This window comes from Aquarana catesbeiana, linkage group LG08 (assembly GCF_042186555.1).
Source record: "Aquarana catesbeiana isolate 2022-GZ linkage group LG08, ASM4218655v1, whole genome shotgun sequence".
NCBI classification, from domain to species: Eukaryota; Metazoa; Chordata; class Amphibia; order Anura; family Ranidae; genus Aquarana; species Aquarana catesbeiana.
In genome coordinates, this window is record NC_133331.1 from 194615335 (window position 1) to 194635759 (window position 20425).

The following is a 20425-nucleotide window of genomic DNA, read 5'->3' on the forward strand; positions in this document are numbered from 1 at the left end:
AATATATGAGAATGAAATATAAAGAGATGCTGCATGACCAATAACAATATCTGAGCAATAGAGGAGCTGAGGCTCTCTGTAACTTACCCTAACTAAGAGGTTATGGAGGTCAGGGTCCATACCCTCCTCAAAATCGGGCTCCATATAAATCATTTTCATCTTTATTTGTTCCCAGTCGTCAGTACTGGTGATGAAGGGATGTTTGCCAAACGCCATCTCGTATACTATAACTCCAAGGGAGAAATAGTCAACCATGCTGAAATAATCCATTTCTTGCAAGACCTGAAGAAACATAAGAGAAAAAGGGATGAGCACATTGTCAGACCAGGCAGAGGACAGAGATGATAACATAGTGACATATGTGATGTATAAAGCTCATGCATGACTAAAATTGCAATGAAACGGCATCAAACTGAAGTGGAGCTTGCGAATATTGGAGGTGGGGCTTAAAGGGCAAGAATAGTCAAAACCTTTTTTTTTTTTTAAACGTTGGATAGAATAGAAAGGGGTTAAACAGTCTAGGGCTTTGCCTAGAGGTGCCCTTTAATTGCCCCATTTAAAGTAGGTGGATGAAGGTATACTGACCCCAATAGCTCAATGTTCACAAGCGCTCCCCATGTTAAAGAGGAGAAGGGAAACAGTGGGTGAGCAGTTACTGGAGGTTTTACCGCATTCATATGTGTGAAATGGGCCAGGCAGATGAATCCATCTACACTCAGCCTCAATGTCCCCTACAAAGAAGCCCCAACACTGCTCCATGACTCAGAACTTCCCAGCTTTTGTTGGGGATATTGTTCTGGCCTGGAAACCCACTAAAAGCAACCGGGGGCACCAGTGGAAACATTCTCCATTTAGTGGAAGTGGAGCACCCCTTTATCTCTTCTCTATATCCAATCATAATAATTGGTATATCTTGATAAATGTTATAATTAAGTCTGATATCGGGTTCATACTTACTTCTGGGGCCATGTAGATTGGTGTCCCTACAATTCCGTTAGTTCTCTTAGACTCGGTGACTCCCTTCGCTGACAATCCAAAATCCGCAACTCTGGCGTGGCCATCTTCGTCTAAGAGGATGTTTTCCGGCTTCAGATCTCTGTGAACGATCTCTCTGGCGTGCAGGAATTGCAGGCAGCAAATAATTTCCGCTGTTAGGTTTCTGATGGAGAAAGAAATACATGGATTAGCATCAAAAATCATCACAGATCAGTTAATGGTAAAGATAAAGTAACTTCTCCCTATAGTACATAGGGGTATAGATGGACGGGATCAGCTGGAGGGGCCTGGCTAGGTCACTGCCTGTCCTCAGTGGTCAGCCTCCCCCGACTCCAAAGTGACCCCGACATCAAACTTACCTTAAGATGTCCAGCGGAAATGGAGCTGAATATCTTATGAATTCGGCGAGATCTCCTTCGCTCAGATACTCCATAACAAAGGCCAGATGATTCTGTGAAAATAAGAAAAACAGGTTACGTTATAGACATTGAAGTTTTCACTTTGTGAAGGAATATATGAAGACCCGCACACCAGCAGAGAGTGCAGTGTGGCATCTTAACTAAATGCTTCCTTGGGGGGAACTCTGGAAAACCGGACAGAGAAGAATAGTAGACCGCCATTGCTGGATGATCATTACCACAATACTAGTTTTGTCTGGTTATTATGGTGGCCCAATGGCTTCTATATTTTGGCTTCCCATCCTGGAAGATGTATGTCAATCAGGAGTCCTGACTTCTCCTGTCTAGCCAGTTGTAGACGTGTTCTGACTCAGTGACTCAAAGTTTTAAGGCCAGAGACAGCCAGGAAACTAGTAATGTCTAAAGTCAGTAATGGCAGCCTCTCAGTATATGGTTTCTTGAAGGAAAGCCTCTACTCTGTACAGTTTGTGTCACAAAGCTCCAGCCTTGTAGGAAGCACTCTAGAGACTTCTTCTCTCACCTTTACTGCATTACCCTGATCTACAGCCAGAACACTCAGAAGAGCCTGATGTGGGACACAAGTGAAGCTTTCTTCTGCCTCCTCCAATTTAGTACTTAGTGGCTGAAGGACTAGATGACAGGTCTGAACATTGTCATCTCATGGTGCAGGGGGATGCTTAGCCTTGTGTAAGTTTTGACTCCCAAAAAAGTCACCATTTGCATAACTATTGTAGGGGGTCTGGATCAATAGTGGAGCGCAGTACAGGAAAGAGAAGAAGAAATTGGGAGATTAAAATACTTACCTTTGTTTGGAAAGATCCATATATATGGGTGATGTATGGGCACTCTCTGCCTTCTTCCAGAATACATCTTTCTGTGAGCGCAAGAGAGGGTCCAGATCTCAGTAGTTTTCTCTTTGAGATGAACTTCACCGCCAGCTTTTGGTCAGTGGCTGGATGGGTGGCCAACACCACTTTCCCAAAGCTCCCCTCTCCAAGAACCTTATGGAAGGTGAAGGTTTCGACATATAGTTTCCTGATACTGGGTGGGACCAGTTCAGATGTCTTCTTGTTCATGGTGGGGATGGATGGAGGTGGACCCTGCACAGGCAATGAAGGGACCAGAGGTGGTGATTCACTCATTTTGCAGTTTGATGGTTCTTTTTGCTTTATGAAGTCGGCAAATGCTGCCCAACATTTGTTTTCAACCTCATCATTAGAAGGAGTGAGTGAATTTTGCTGGTTCTCATTAACTGTATCCAGTTTCATCTCACTGGTGGATGGAGCCTGTGGGTTTTCACCCTCCACGATCTCTGAAGAGATGATACTTTGCTGGTCCTCCATTGCTGTGTCCAATTTAATTATACTCTCACTGGTGGTGGTAGCCAATGGAGTATCCTCACTGTCCTTTGTGGATGGGATGACTGGATATTGATGGCCTTCCACAGTCAGAGATACTATGGTTGCCTCATCCTCATCCTCACTGGTGGATGGAACCAGTGCAGTTTGCTCACCCTCGATGGTAGATGGGGAGACTGCACTTGGTTGGTCCTCCACAGTCATAGCCGGTGTTGCCTCATCCTGACTGGTGGATGGAACCAGTGCAGTTTGCTCACCCTCGATGGTAGATGGGGAGACTGCACTTGGTTGGTCCTCCACAGTCATAACCGGTGTTGCTTCATCCTCACTGGCGGATGGAACCAGTGGGTTGTTCTCCCCCTCCAAGGTGGGGGAGGTGACACTGGGAGATGATGGATCATATTCTCCTGGAGAGAGAAAAAAAAACAACATTTAATTCTTTCTGTTTTATAATATACAAATCTGAGGACATTAAAATATATTTTCTTGTTCTGTAATGATGCTTCCTCTCAATTCATTTTCATTATTCTGATAAATCCTAAATAATAATGATCCCAGTATTCTGTATTTATTCTCTATATTATTACATTAGTTATGCAGCAAGGGTGCGATCTGAACTTTTCTCATGCTCTACAGTCACATAGTCAGACATATAGATATATCTATATCATATATATATACTGTATGTGCTTCTATATATATATGTGTGTGTATGTGTGTATGTATGTGTGTATATATATATATGTATGTATGTATGTATATATATATATATATATATATATATATGTATATATGTATGTATGTATGTATGTATATATATATATATATATATATATATGTATGTGTGTGTATGTATGTATGTATGTATATATACACTTTGCTTTTACATTTATAATTCAAAATTGTGATGGGTCTGTTGTGTGTTCTCCTTCATATTGGGCAGCCAATGAGATTGGGGCATTCCTCCCTCACACCTGATTCATGTCTCCAGCTGGCCAACTGCCATCTGAGCAGATCGGCCAACTGCCATCTGAAGGAGTGAGCTGAGATTAGATTTGATTATATATATATAATATATATATAGATGTGTGTATATGTGTATATATATATATATATATATATATATATATATATATATATATATATGTGTATGTATATCCAGTTTCTTGAATGAAATCCTAAATACCTTCTGGGTGTCTCTGTTGGGATTTTAGATGAATACAGGGGCAGATGGTGTTAAGAACTGCCCTGAACCCCCGCCTGATACCCTTACACACCCCCCTACGAGGGGCTTTGGGCTGTGCGGGGGGCTGGTTTTCTGATGGTAAGGTTGCAACCATTTTTGATTGCATATTTGGATCTCCTTTGATGATAAACAGAAGATCCGCTGACTTAATCGCACTTCTGTCACTATGAAAACGAGCCAATTATAAAATAATAAGCAACGTGTCTCAGAGCAACAGATCTCACGTCCTTTCCCTACAAGAGAAATTCTGTGAGTGAGCCCAACTGCCGCCAGAGCTCCTGATATCAGGATCGTGACATCATCAATGACATCATCAATGACCATATATGGGCATGTCACATGGCCTCTTTTTTTTTCCACCTGACAAGTTAACCCTTCGCTGCCCAGGGACAGTTTTGACATTTCTCACACACATTAAAATAAACATGTTTTTTAGCTAGAAAAATGTCTTATGATAATAATTATTATTATAATTTTTATAAAATATAAAATATGAGGTTGAGATCAGTAAATAGATACCCAAAAAGACAAGATTTAATAATTTTTTATTTATTTTTTTCTAACTGAAAAACTGACATATGTATACACGGTCATGTCACATGAGCTTTTTTTTTTTTTTTTTTTTTTTCTAACTGACAAAAAATTCAAATTTGTAAACCTGTTAACCCTTCGCTGCCAGGGACAGTTTTGACATTTCTCACACACTTGTTACAATAAAGATGTTTTTTAGCTAGAAAAATGGCTTCTAATAGCCAAACATGATATATTTTCTGAAAGCAGCGACCCTGGAGAATTAAATGGTGGTTGTTGCCCTATTTTATGTCACACGATATTCGCGCAGCTGTTTATGAAATGCAAATTTTCAGGGAAAAAATACACTTAAATGCATTTTAGCGCACACAAACACCACATAATACCTAGTTTTTTTTTTTAAAACATGAGGTTGAGATGAGTAGATACCCAAAAAGTCAAGATATTAATTTTTTTTTTTTCTTTCTAACTGACAAACAATTCAAATATGTAGATGGCCATGTCACATGACTTTTTTTTTTTTCTAACTGACAAAAAATTTAAATTTGTAAATCTGTTAACCTTTCACTGCCAGAGACAGTTTTGACATTTCTCACACACTTGTTACAATAAACATGTTTTTTAGCTATTTAAATGGCTTATAATAGCCAAATATGAAATATTTTCTGAAAGCATTATAATTGAATGAAATCCTACATACCTTCTGGGTGTCTCTGTCGGGATTTTAGATGAATACAGGGGCAGATGGTGTTAAGAACTGCCCTGAACCCCCGCCTGATACCCTTACACACCCCCCTACGAGGGGCTTTGGGCTGTGCGGGGGGCTGGTTTTCTGATGGTAAGGTTGCAACCATTTTTGATTGCATATTTGGATCTCCTTTGATGATAAACAGAAGATCCGCTGACTTAATCGCACTTCTGTCACTATGAAAACGAGCCAATTATAAAATAATAAGCAACGTGTCTCAGAGCAACAGATCTCACGTCCTTTCCCTACAAGAGAAATTCTGTGAGTGAGCCCAACTGCCACCAGAGCTCCTTATGTCAGGAATGTGACATCATCAATGACATCATCAATGACCATATATGGGCATGTCACATGGCCTCTTTTTTTTTCCACCTGACAAGTTAACCCTTCGCTGCCCAGAGACAATTTTGACACTTCTCACACACATTAAATGGGCATGTGACATGCCCATATATGGGCATGTCACATGGCCTCTTTTTTTTTCCACCTGACAAGTTTACCCTTCGCTGCCCAGAGACATTTTTGACACTTCTCACACACATTAAAATAAACATGTTTTTTAGCTAGAAAAATGTCTTATGATAATAATTATTATTATAATTTTTATAAAATATAAAATATGAGGTTGAGATGAGTAAATAGATACCCAAAAAGACAAGATGTAATCATTTTTTATTTATTTTTTTCTAACTGAAAAACTGACATATGTATACACGGTCATGTCACATGAGATTTTTTTTTTTTTCTAACACAAAAAATTCAAATTTGTAAACCTGTTAACCCTTCGCTGCCAGAGACAGTTTTGACATTTCTCACACACTTGTTACAATAAAGATGTTTTTTAGCTAGAAAAATGGCTTATAATAGCCAAACATGATATATTTTCTGAAAGGAGCGACCCTGGAGAATTAAATGTTGGTTGTTGCCATATTTTACGTCACACGATATTCGTGCAGCTGTTTATTAAATGCAAATTTTCAGGGAAAAAAAATACACAAATGCATTTTTTTTTTAACAGTAAAGACACAAATGCATTTTAGTGCACACAAACACCATATAATACCTACTTTTTTTTTTTTTAAATATAAGACATGAGGTTAAGATGAGTAAATAGATACCCAAAAAAGTCAAGATTTAATAATTGTGCACATCTGAGAAACAATTTATTTTTATTTTATTTCATTTAAATATATATTTTTTACACTTTTCAATTATTTTTTTTTTTAAATTCAACTTTATCGATACAAAAACAAAAAAAAATAGGGTTTTGACCAAAAATACACTTTATTGATTACAGGTGCCTGTCAAAAATCTAGAATATCCTCAAAAAGTTAATTTATTTCAGTAATTCAATTCAAAAAGTGAAACTCATATATTTTATATAAATGTCTTACACACAGACTGTGTTATATTTCAAGCATTTCTTTCTTTTAATTTTCATGATAATGATCAATAAAAAAAAAGAAAGGATTTTTAATACAGAAATGTTGGCTTAGTGCAAATTCTGTCCATGTACAGTATAGTATAGTAACTCCCAGCATGTCCCCATAGACCTCTATGGAGGATTCTTTGTATGAACTACAAGTCCCAACATGTCCCCATAGACCTCTATGGAGGATTCTCTGTATGAACTACAAGTCCCAGCATGTCCCCATAGACCTCTACGGAGGATTGTCTGTATGAACTACAAGTCCCAGCATGTCCCCATAGACCTCTATGGAGGATTCTCTGTATGAACTACATGTCCCAGCATTTCCCCATAGACCTCTATGGAGGATTCTCTGTATGAACTACATGTCCCAGCATGTCCCCCATAAAGCTCTATGGAGGATTCTCTGTGTATGAACTACATGTCCCAGCATGTCCCCATAGACTTCTATGGTGGATTCTCTGTGTATGAACTACATGTCCCAGCATGTCCCCATAGATCTCTATGGAGGATTCTCTGTATGAACTACAAGTCCCAGCATGTCCCCATAGACCTCTACGGAGGATTGTCTGTATGAACTACAAGTCCCAGCATGTCCCCATAGACCTCTATGGAGGATTCTTTGTATGAACTACAAGTCCCAGCATGTCCCCATAGACCTCTATGGAGGATTCTTTGTATGAACTACAAGTCCCAGCATGTCCCCATAGACCTCTATGGAGGATTCTCTGTATGAACTACAAGTCCCAGCATGTCCCCATAGATCTCTATGGAGGATTCTCTGTGCCTTGCAAAAGTATTCACCCCCTTGGCTTTTTACCTATTTTTTTACATTACAGCTTTTAGCTCAATGTTTTTTTTAATATGAATTATATGTGATGGATCAGAACACAATAGTCTAAGTTGGTGAAGTAAAATTAGAAAAATATATACATAAAACTATTTTTCAGAAATAAAAAACGGATAATTGTCATGTGCGTATGTATTCACCCCCTTTGTTATGGAGCCAATAAAAAGCTCTGGTGCAACCAATTACCTTCAGAAGTCACATAATTAGTGAAATGATGTCCACCTGTGTGCAATCTAAGTGTCACATGACCTGTCATTACATAGACACACTTTTCTGAAAGGCCCCAGAGGCTGCAACACCTAAACAAGAGGCACCACTAACCAAACACTGCCATGAAGACCAAGGAACTCTCCAAACAAGTAAGGGACAATGTTGTTGAGAAGTACAAGTCAGGGTTAGGTTATAAAAAAATATCCAAATCTTAGATGATCCCTAGGAGCACCATCAAATCTATCATAACCAAATGGAAAGAACATGGCACAACAGCCAACCTGCCAAGAGACGGCCGCACACCAAAACTCACGGACCGGGCAAGGAGGGCATTAATCAGAGAGGCAGCACAGAGACCTAAGGTAACCCTGGAGGAGCTGCAGAGTTCCACAGCAGAGACTGGAGTATCTGTACATAGGACCACAATAAGCCGTACGCTCCATAGAGTTGGGCTTTATGGCAGAGTGGCCAGAAGAAAGACATTACTTTCAGCAAAAAACTAAATGGCACGTTTTGAGTTTGGGAAAAGGCATGTGGGAGACTCCCAAAATGTATGGAGGAAGGTGCTCTGGTCTGATGAGACTAAAACTGAACTTTTTGGCCATCAGAGAAAACGCTATGTCTGGGGCAAACCTAACACATCACATCACCCAAAAAATACCATGCCCACTGTGAAACGTGGTGGCAGCATCATGCTGGGGGGATGTTTTTCAGCAGTCGGGACTGGGAAACTGGTCAGAGTGGAGGGAAAGATAGATGGTGCTAAATACAAGGATATTCTTGAACAAAACCTGTAGCACTCTTTGTGTGATTTGAGGCTAGGACAGAGGTTCACCTTCCAGCAGGACAATGACCCCAAACACACTGCTAAAGCAACACTTGAGTGGTTTAAGGGGAAACATGTAAATGTGTTGGAATGGCCTAGTCAAAGCCCAGACCTCAATCCAATAGAAAATCTGTGGTCAGACTTAAAGATTGCTGTTCACAAGCGCAAAACCATCCAACTTGAAGGAGCTGGAGCAGTTTTGTAGGAGGAATGGGTAAAAATCCCAGTGGTAAGATGTGGCAAGTTCATAGAGACTTATCCAAAGCGACTTGGAGCTGTGATAGGTGGCTCTACAAAGTATTGACTTTAGGGGGGTGAATAGTTTTGCACATTGACTTTTTCTGCTATTTTGTCCTATTTGTTGTTTGCTTCACAATAAAAAATTTTTTAAAAATCTTCCAAGTTGTGGGCATGTTCTGTAAATGAAATGATGCAAATCCTCAAACAATCCATGTTAATTCCAGGTTGTGAGGCAACAAAACAGGAAAAATGCAAAGGGGGGTGAATACTTTTGCAAGGCACTGTATGTACTTCATTGCCAAGAAGACTGTACTTCTGTCTTGGAAAGGAACTACTCGTCCTACTCTGACCACCTGGCCTCAACTGATAAATGATAGTCCGCCTTTGTATAAGCTTATTATTGGACTTAGGAAGAAACCTCATCTCTTGGATGAACTATGACATAAATGGGTGTCCAGCCCCATTCCCCTGACAATGCTAGACCCAGAAATTAGTGTGACCCCCCCCTTTATTTACCTTTTGTTACTTCTGACATTGTAGTGCTACTTTGATTTGCTATTACCTCTTTCATTCATACATATAATTGTCATTGTGGTTTTTTCCAGAGGAATGCTTTCATGCCAACCTACATACACTATATTACCAAAAGTATTGGGACGCCTGCCTTTACACACGCACATGAACTTCAACGGCCTCCCAGTCTCAGTCCATAGGGTTCAATATTGGGTTGGCTCCGCCCTTTGGAGCTATAACAACTTCCAGCGTCCGATCTTCCATCACCGAGTGCAATGCACGCCGCCACCGGACTCAGAGCGGAGGAGGCGTGTCCTCTGGTGTCACACTTCTCTGTCTGCCAATCCAATGGATGGGTCTGTGTTTGGTGGTTGCCAGGAGAACGGTAATTACCTGACTGCATTGTGCCAAGTGTAAGGATTGGTGGGGGGGATTATGGTGGGGGGTTGTTTTTTTAGGGGTTGGGCTTGGCCCCTTAGTTCCAGTGAAGATGTCAGCATACCAAGACACCAATAACAGGACATGGAGGTCCCCCCCAAAATACTTTCCACCCGTGTGTGTGTGTGTGTGTATATATATATATATATATATATATCCCAGTCTTAGTCCGTAAGGTTCAATATTGAGTTGGCTCCGCCCTTTGCAGCTATAACAGCTTCAACTCTTCTGGGAAGGTTACCCACTAGGTTTAGGAGGGTGTCTATGGGAATGTTTGACCATTCTTCCAGAAGTGCATTTGTGAGGTCAGGCACTGATGTTGGATGAGAAGGCCTGGCTCACAGTCTCCGCTCTAATTCATCCTAAAGGTGTTCTGTCAGGTTGAAGTCAGGCCTCTGTGCAGGCCAGTCAAGTTCCTCCACCCAAAACTTGCTCATCTATGTCCTAATGGATCTTGCTTTGTACACTGATCCAAATCATTTGGTGGAGGGGGGATTATGGTGTTGGGGTTGTTTTTCAGGGGTTGGGCTTGGCCCCTTAGTTCCAGTGAAGGGAACTCTTAGGATGTCAGCATACCAAGACATTTTGGACAATTTCATGCTCCCAACTTTGTGGGAACAGTTTGGGGATGGCCCCTTCCTGTTCCATCATGACTGCGCACCAGTGCACAAAGCAAGGTCCATAAAGACATGGATTAGTGATTTTGGGGTGGAGGTACTTGTCTGGCTTGCACAGAGTCCTGACCTCAACCCGATAGAACACCTTTGGGATGAATTAGAGCGGAGACTGCGAGCCAGGCCTTCTCGTCCACCTGCCCTCTATTTATCCATTAGAATGCATGTGCTTCCACTGTTGGAGACGCTCATAAATTTGCAAGGGTTAGGACTGCAGGTGATACAGGGTGTCGTGAAGGGGCCCTGCAGCTTATGCCTGCATTTGCAAATGTGTGCTAATAACTAAACCCCTATTTTTAACGCAGACTGTTAGACAGGTTCATTCAGTCGGTAAGCAGACTAGTTGGCGAGTTGAGCTGGGAATTTTCTCTGGTTTTGTCGTCCACATCAGTGTCTGACCTCACAAATTCAGGAAGAATGGTCAAACATTCCCATAGACACACTCCTAAACCTTGTGGACGGCCTTCCCAGAAGAGTTGAAGCTTTTATAGCTGCAAAGGGCTGGGCCAACTCAATATTGAACCCTACAGACTAAGACTTGGATGCCATTAAAGGTCATGTGCGTGTAAAGGCAGGTGTCCCAATACTTTTGGTAATATAGTGTATATTCCTAAGGAGAGTCTAGCAGGAGGGGCATCCTTCCTGCTTCATCCCTTCATCATCAACATGCTAATTAAAAATTTTCAATAAAACTTTTTGATTTTCATTACATACCCTTATATAGACTTGGTGACATTGCTTTCTTAGTTACATAGTTACATAGTAGGTGAGGTTGAAAAAAGACATAAGTCCATCAAGTCCAACCTATGTGTGTGATTAAATGTCAGTATTACATTACATATCCCTGTATGTTGCGGTCATTCAGGTGATTATCTAATAGTTTCTTGAAGCTTTCAATGCTCCCCGCTGAGACCACCGCCTGTGGAAGGGAATTCCACATCCTTGCCGCTCTTACAGTAAAGAACCCTCTACGTAGTTTAAGGTTAAACCTCTTTTCTTCTAATTGTAATGAGTGGCCACGAGTCTTATTAAACTCTCTTCTGCGAAAAAGTTTTATCCCTATTGTGGGGTCACCAGTACAGTATTTGTATATTGAAATCATATCCCCTCTCAAGCGTCTCTTCTCCAGAGAGAATAAGTTCAGTGCTCGCAACCTTTCCTCATAACTAATATCCTCCAGATCCTTTATTAGCTTTGTTGCCCTTCTTTGTACTCGCTCCATTTCCAGTACATCCTTCCTGAGGACTGGTGCCCAGAACTGGACAGCATTCTCCAGGTGCGGCTGGACCAGAGTCTTGTAGAGCGGGAGAATTATCGTTTTATCTCTGGAGTTGATCCCCCTTTTAATGCCAATATTCTGTTTGCTTTATTAGCAGCAGCTTGGCCTTGCATACCATTGCTGAGCCTATCATCTACTAGGACCCCCAGGTCCTTTTCCATCCTAGATTCCCCCAGAGGTTCTCCCCCCAGTGTATGTATTTTTTTTATTTGATTTATTTCAGGTACTTATATAGCGCCGTCAATTTTACGCAGCGCTTTACATATACATTGTACATTCACATCAGTCCCTACCCTCAAGGAGCTTACAATCTACGGTCCCTACCTCACATTCATGCATACTAGGGACAATTTAGACAGGATCCAATTAACCTACCATGTGTATAGATTGCATTCATATTTTTGCCACCCAAATGCATTATTTTACATTTTTCTACATTGAACCTCATTTGCCATGTAGTCGCCCACCCCATTAATTTGTTCAGGTCTTTTTGCAAGGTTTCCACATCCTGCGGAGAAGTTATTGCCCTGCTTAGCTTAGTATTGTCCGCAAATACAGAGATTGAACTGTTTATCCCATCCTCCAGATCGTTTATGAACAAATTAAATAGGATTGGTCCCAGCACAGAACCCTGGGGAACCCCACTACCCACCCCTGACCATTCCGAGTACTCCCCATTTATCACCACCCTCTGAACTCGCCCTTGTAGCCAGTTTTCAATCCATGTACTCACCCTATGGTCCATGCCAACGGACCTTATTTTGTACAGTAAACGTTTATGGGGAACTGTGTCAAATGCTTTTGCAAAATCCAGATACACCACATCTACGGGCCTTCCTTTATCTAGATGGCAACTCACCTCCTTATAGAAGGTTAATAGATTGGTGTTAGGGAAATAATTTCACCATCTCAGACCGTCCTCGGGCATCAAGGTAATATTTATTGCATATGCAAGAGAAATGAATTACACGTTCATGCAGCCTTCATCATTTCTGAAGAGAATACTATGGTACATGTTTTTTATAAGCCCCCGACACCCCCCTTTCCTGTCTTAAAATGCCCAGTCTCATGTATTTTCAACTTTATTCTGGACACAACAGGAAAGGTGGAAGTGTCTGTTACAGACTGTTATCTGCATATAACAATGCTTACAGGATACTGACTTGAAAACTCCCCAGGTCAACACAAAAATTCAAAACTGCACATCTAAGCATATTATATTGCTGAGTATATATATATATATTGCTGACTCCATATTATCACTATAACTTATTTCTAGGCCATGATAATCAAAATGGCGTCTTTCATAACTGACATTTAAAGTATAATTTCTCTAACATCTCCCCCCTTTTATACTAATAATGTCAATAATTCAAATTTCCAGGTTTTTCATTTTACCAGGTATTATCATTTAGACAGATAAGTCCTTAGCGAGAGTTGTAAATTCATCATCAAGTTCCGAGTATAGTTCCGTGTCGCTCTGGAGGAGCATAGTTTTTGTTAAAGATGTGTCAATCAGTCTTTGAAGAATTCCCCTAATACAGGGAATGCAGCAACATCCACACAATGTAAGAACTGCGGCTGCCATGACAATAGAGATAAGCAAACTTTTTGCAAGATCACCCCATTTACCAAACCATTTTCCGAAAAGTCCTGTCAGGGGGTTCTCTACACCAGAGTTCTCAGCTAATTCTTCGGATAGCATTTGTAGGCCTTGTAAGGCTTTGGTGATACTTCCATCAGGTGCCGTATTGTTTGGAATAAAAGTGCAGCAGAAGGTGCCGAACATTTTGCATACCCCGCCCCTTTCTGCCAGCAACATATCCAACGCTATACGGTTCTGCCACGCTGTCAAAGAGGTGGCGTCCAATTGTGCTGCTATACCTTTGATAGCATCTCTGGTGTAATTCACAAACCTCTGCTGGTTGTAGTAGATGTAGTTTATCCAGTCGACGTTCTTGTTGGGCTGGACCCATATGAAGAGTGAGGTGAGTCCAGCTGTTATTTGATTCTGCGCTTTAATTTCATCTGGAACTCCTCGTGGAACACCTATATACACTCGATTGTCAAATGATCCTTGTGGTGTTTCTCGCTTAATACGTTTAAAAAAAAAAAGTATTTACCTGGTAGTTTCATTGATTCATTACTCATAGGAACTATATAAAAGGGAAGCAGCAATCGGGTAAGGGCACAACTACCCTCCCATCTAGGTGGCAGTCTGGGCCTTAGTCTCTTATCTCCACACAAACACCAAACATCAGCCAATTGCTGTTTCTGTTCCTGAAACCATTTTAGTTCATACTTAATGTCTGTAGTAAGGGTTGTAATTGCACAGTATTCAGGGGACAGGGTGCCAACATTTGTACCATTACTATTTTTAGAAAAACAAGTAAAATTTCCTGGTAATGCTTGTACTGATGGGGGTATACTTTGCATCATAGTCTTAGGATAGCTCTTTTCTCATCTACACATTCTGACCCAGTTATATTTTATGAGAACATTCTTATTATACAAGTCAAGTCTATTTCCTCTTTAGGGAGAGGAACGGTGGCTAGTTATTGAATATAATAAGGTTTACCATACATTTCATACGGTGTTAGTCCTTTAGCAGTAGGGGTAATTCTTATACTCAACAATGCCATTGGCAAACACTAAACCCATTTATTTTTCCCTGTTTCCTTCAACAATTTTCTTAGTTTATTCTTTAAAGTACCATTGTGTCTCTCCACTGTGCCCACAGATTGTGGGTGGTAGACACAGTGGTTTTTTTAGGTCAATATTGTACCATTTACCAATTTGTTGTATTGTTCGGTTTACAAAATGGGAGCCATTGTCACTGTAAATCACAGAGGGAATCCCATGAAGTGGAATCACCTCTTTAATAAGTACTTTGGCTACTGACTGCCCATTTGGGTGTGCCATAGGAAAAGCTTCCGCCCACTTTATAAACAACAATAATCATAAAATCCATGCATATCGTGTGAAAGGGATAAGAGGGTTGTGGGAAATGACCTCTTAAGGGTCTTAGGGCACCTTGAGCATGGTATCTGTTACAAAGCAGACATGTGAGGCATAAATCTCTAGAGTCATTCGTAAACCCATATGTTGTGAACACCTTATTGATCACCTGCACCATCCCTCCTTTTGAGATATGGGCTTGCCCATGGCTCAATAACGCAGCATATCTAAATAGTGATGTAGGTAAGATGGGTTTACCTTCTGTACTTGTGTATATACCATTGACCAGTGTTGCCCCTTTAGATAACCACTTTTGTTTTTCACCTGCCGGTGATGTTTTCTGCATTTCTGATAACCATGTTTTATCAATAGCTTTCCGTACCTCACCATTCTCTTGGGGACCTGTATAGTATATGTGTGTTTTTTGCGGTCCTGTAGTAGCTTCCCTTGCGGTCTTGTCTGTTAGTGCATTCCCTAGAGCAATTGGATCTGTTCCCTTTCTGTGTGCTGTACATTTACAAATAGCCACTTATGTTGGTTTCTGTACATTTTCTAGAAGGGCCAGAATAAGATCTCTATGTGAGATTAGTTTACCTGTGGACGTAATCATACCCCTATTTTTCCATTGCTGGGCAAATATGTGTATAGTAGAAAAAGCGTATTGGCTGTCTGCATAAATATTTATTTTCTTCCCTTCCCCTAGACTACAGGCCCTAGATAGGGCAATAATTTCAGCTTGTTGTGTAGAGTAGGAACTGGGAAGGGGTCTGGCTTCAATGACCTGGTCATGTATTACTATAGCGTATGCCGTTTGATGTACCCCTTTATCGTCCTTTTTACAAGACCCATCAACACAAAAGGTAATGTCAGCATCTAGAAAGGGAACATCCGTGAGATCCTTCCTTACAATCTACAGTTTGATAAAAGGTTTTACTTTAATTAGGAAGGCTAAGCATAACCCACAATGAGGTGCTTTACCTTCGTAAATGCATCCTCTGCTTGCACATTCCACTGAATGGAATCTTTTGCAGCCATTAGTGAACCATAGATGAGATCAGAAAGAGGCTCCACCTCCATAGCATAATTTGCTATCCATGCTCTACAGACATTTGCCATGCCAAGAAATGACATCATTTATTTTTTTGGTATGTGATTTGGGGACTTGAAGGATGGCCTCTTTTCGGATCTCATGCAAAAGTCTACCTTCTTGAGATAAAATGTAACCCAGGCATTTCACCTTTTCTTTCCACAGTTGTAATTAGTCTTTGCTGACCTTTTAACCTTGGTCTGCGAGGAAATGCATCAGAACCATGGTAATTTTACATACATTACTACCAGAATGTCATCCACATACAAGAGAATTTAACTCACACTGGGAGGTACAAACCGAGACAAATTATTGGACATTCTTTGTGAGAATATAGTTGGACTTTCACAATATCCCTGGGATAACCTAGTGTATGTGTACCTCTTTTTTTTTTTTTTTTCGTGTACATAAATGCAACCCAGAACTGACTGTCTTTGTGTAAGGGAATGGAAAAGAAGGATTACTGTTATCAATAACAGAAAATACCTCGTTCTCTGGGTAGAGCTCGTTCAGGAGGACATGCATGTCTGGGACCACCGGGGCCCTCGGCAATACGGCCCCATTGACTGACTGTAAATCCTGCACGAGTCTCCACCCATCTTTCTCTCCCTTATGCCTCCTATACCTCTGAATCCCTCTGGATTTTAGTTTCTCATCTGCCAGTTGGACCCAGTTCGTGATAAATTCTCCTAGCTCATGCCATGATACCTTGGGGTTCTGGGTAACCGAAACATGAGGTACAGTATCCTGCCTGTATATTTGCAGAATAGGCTATGGTAGAAGACAAGTAGCCACGCTATTTCCTTCCTTATCACAGTACAGACATTTTAATAGAACTTCAGTGTTAGTGAGACTCATTAACTGTTTCTCATAGGACTTATCAGGCCCAGAGGTCTTTCTGTAGTACATGGTGCAATAGAGGTTTGTCTGGACCTTATACCTTTTCCTCACAGACTCTTTTTCAATTATTTCTGCCAGGGTTTTGGGTATATTTAATCCCTCAGTTTGCAAATTCCAGGCTATACCAGTATCAGGGCTCATTATCCACGGCTGTGATTTGTTTTTCACACAGCCGATGGGCTCTGAGACCTCCCTCCACTGGTATGACAGAAATATCAAGAGCGTGCAACATGTCTCTACACAACAAATTAACAGGACATTTAGTCATAATGACAATTTTACACTGAGCCTATTTACCCGTCTGTGGATCTTCCACAGTAAGGCCTTCAGACATGACCTCCTGGTGCATCAACCCATTTTGCAGATTTTACATATACTACACCTTTTTCTTTTCATATCCAGCGGGTGTATTAGGGTCCTACAAGCCCCAGTATCACAGAGAAATGTTAGCCATCTACCCTTCACAACCAAGATTATTTCTGACTTGACTTTAGCATGCAAACAAGTTTCAACAGTGCACACATCCAAAATTTCAGATTCTTTCTCATCATTTTCTTCTGTATCTCTCTCTCTGCAGACATACCAACATCTTCATGCATCTTCCTCTCTGCTTGACCTACATTCTTTTGCCAAGTGACCTCTTTTACCTCACAGGAAACACTCCCCTCTCTCTTTTTTTTTTTTCATAGTCCTAAATGCGGGGCCTTGTTCAGGTGTTTCCTATCCTTCTGTTCTCCTTCTCAATGACATACACATCATTACCTTCATCTTCATAAACACTTTCCCTTTCTTTACTCTCTTTTTTGATTGGAAGTGCCGCTTAGCATGCCTCGCATACTCTATCAGCCCCTGTAGTCTGCAGATCCTATGGTTGATCATGTGTTTGATAACAAACTTGATATGGGGCAAACAGCCCCTTCAAGATTGCATCCTTTAGCTGTTGCTCATATGGGCTATCGTTTACTTGATTTACTGGGACTTCTATTCCTGAGTGATTATTGAAAATCTCCCTCATCCTAACAATGAAATTGTCCACTGTTTCCTCTTCTCCCTGCACACACTGATTTATAATGGACCAGTCGGCTCGACGTATCCATCTATTCTCTATCCTTGCTATAAGAGCATTCCTCCTGTTTTCTAGTGCTGCATCATCATGAGGCAACACAACTCCCTGATTGTTTAATCCACTCCAATCTCCCACTACATGATGCCAGTCGGGACCCAGGATCTGTCTGGTGACCTGCTCTATTTCCCTCCCAATAAGATGATAGTTAGCAATCATTCCCATGATACCATCCCTGATTTAAGCTATGTTAACCTTGGGATGTGGTACCCCTTCAGTAGTTTTTGTAACATCCTCAGGGGTCCAGGGGCGATAGACCATCATAGTGTTGGGGACTACTATACCTCCTACATTTTGTCCTGCCCTAGGTTTGGGAACTTCAATTAGTGGAAATTTTTCCTCTCCACATTCTGTTTGTTCCCCAGCTGAGGGGGATATCAATTGGTTCACCAGGTCCCCGAAAAATTTTGTAACAGTTGCTGTAAAGGGGGTCCCTTGTGGACTCCTCTGGACAGCAAGAGTCATTTTGAGAGGGGTTTTAGCTGCAGCCATAGGAGAATCGGTTGCATCTGCGGGTGACCCAGGTGACCATGGGGGAACAACAAACAGTGGAGAGTCAGGCTGCATTTGGTTTGTTACGTTTTGTTCAGTCAATACTTGCTGAACTAAACTTCAGAGGACGGTCATATTATTTATGTGTCCCCAAGGGATTTTCTGCAGTTTACAAGGCTGTCTGGATCTAAGATCCAATCGACAAATTTTCTTTATCTGCACCCGGATATTAGTATGAGACCATACCCCTATATCAAATGACAATTAACCAGAAGAATCAAACAAGAACACACAAGAGAGAACACCCGCAATGCTCGACTGCCGCCAGGTCGCCCTGAGCGCGTCTTCCCAAAACGCGGGCTAGTCACTAGGTCTGCCCATCCAAGATGGCCACAGACGGATCTATACGGGGAATACGTGACCACTTATTTCCCCTCAACAAGAGTAAGCAGATAGGAGGACAGAAACAGATAAACCTTCGATCAAAACACACAAGAGAGAACACCCGCAATGCTCGACTGCCGCCAGATCGCCCTGAGCGCGTCTTCCCAAAACGCAGGCTAGTCACTAGGTCTGCCCATCCAGGATGGCCACAGACGGATCTATACGGGGAATACGTGACCACTTATTTCCCCTCAACAAGACTAAAGCAGATAGGACAGAAACAGATAAACATTCAATCAATCTCTATATTGTATGTATATATATTCAAATCCCTTATTCATCAAATTCCTAATCAAGTCTAACACAAAAGGTTGATAATAAAATAAAAATAAAAATCTTACCTTGTCCCGAGAGCGGTCTCTTGTGCTGATCCGGTAAGTCGCTGCCCGGGAGGCACTAGTTCAGCAGACCGGCCTCTTTTTAACATCTAATTTGAGATGGAGGACTTACAGTTTTGCCGTACGGTCATCGGTCACTGTTGGCCAGTGCGTCTCGGGGAATTGGACTCCCGGCTCGAAAGACCAAATTGTTAGGGAAATAATTTCACCATCTCAGACCGTCCTCGGGCATCAAGGTAATATTTATTGCATATGCAAGAGAAATGAATTACACGTTCATGCAGCCTTCATCATTTCTGAAGAGAATACTATGGTACATGTTTTTTATAAGCCCCCGACACCCCCCTTTCCTGTCTTAAAATGCCCAGTCTCATGTATTTTCAACTTTATTCTGGACACAACAGGAAAGGTGGAAGTGTCTGTTACAGACTGTTATCTGCATATAACAATGCTTACAGGATACTGACTTGAAAACTCCCCAAGTCAACACAAAAATTCAAAACTGCACATCTAAGCATATTATATTGCTGAGTATATATATATATATATATATATATTGCTGACTCCATATTATCACTATAACTTATTTCTAGGCCATGATAATCAAAATGGCGTCTTTCATAACTGACATTTAAAGTATAATTTCTCTAACAATTGGTTTGGCAAGAACGATTCTTCATGAATCCATGCTGATTACTGCTAATGATATCGTTCTTATTACTAAAATCTTGTATATAGTCCCTTATCATCCCCTCCAAGAGTTTACATACTATTGAATCAATAGTATGTAAACTCTTGGAGGGGATGATAAGGGACTATATACCAGATTTTAGTAATGAGAACGGTATCATTAGCAGTAATCAGCATGGATTCATGAAGAATCGTTCTTGCCAAACCAATCTACTAACCTTCTATGAGGAGGTGAGTTGCCATCTATGTAACTTACCTGAGCCCGGTCTTTCTGGCCCCCGGGGACGAGAACGCCAGCTACGGCTGGTGTGTCGTGTCCTGATTGGATCCTGTTTGTCCTGATTTGATAGATTGATAGCAGCGCAGCCATCGGCTCCCGCTGCTGTCAATCAAATCCAATGATGCCGGGCCGAGTCCACTGTGCAGTTGGTTTTTGCACAGAGTGGCTCCCGATCCTCCTCTTCTGGGGTCCCTCAGCGGTGCTGGTGGCTCCTCCTCCTCTTCTCGAGTTCCCCCGTCAGAGAAGCGCTCTCCTCCGTGCATGTCAATAGACGCAGCAACAGGACGCGGGAGCGCGCCCGCGCGGGGTGTCCCAAAGGAGAGCGCTTCTCCGACGGGGGAACTCGAAAAGAGGAG

General features: G+C 41.4%; 1 long non-coding RNA gene across 2 annotated transcripts in view; it reads right to left on the bottom strand.

Moving 5' to 3' along the window:
* The window catches only part of LOC141106205 (uncharacterized), a 210228-nt gene that overhangs the window by 68357 nt on the left and 121446 nt on the right, over positions 1 to 20425 (bottom strand). The window lies entirely within an intron of this gene.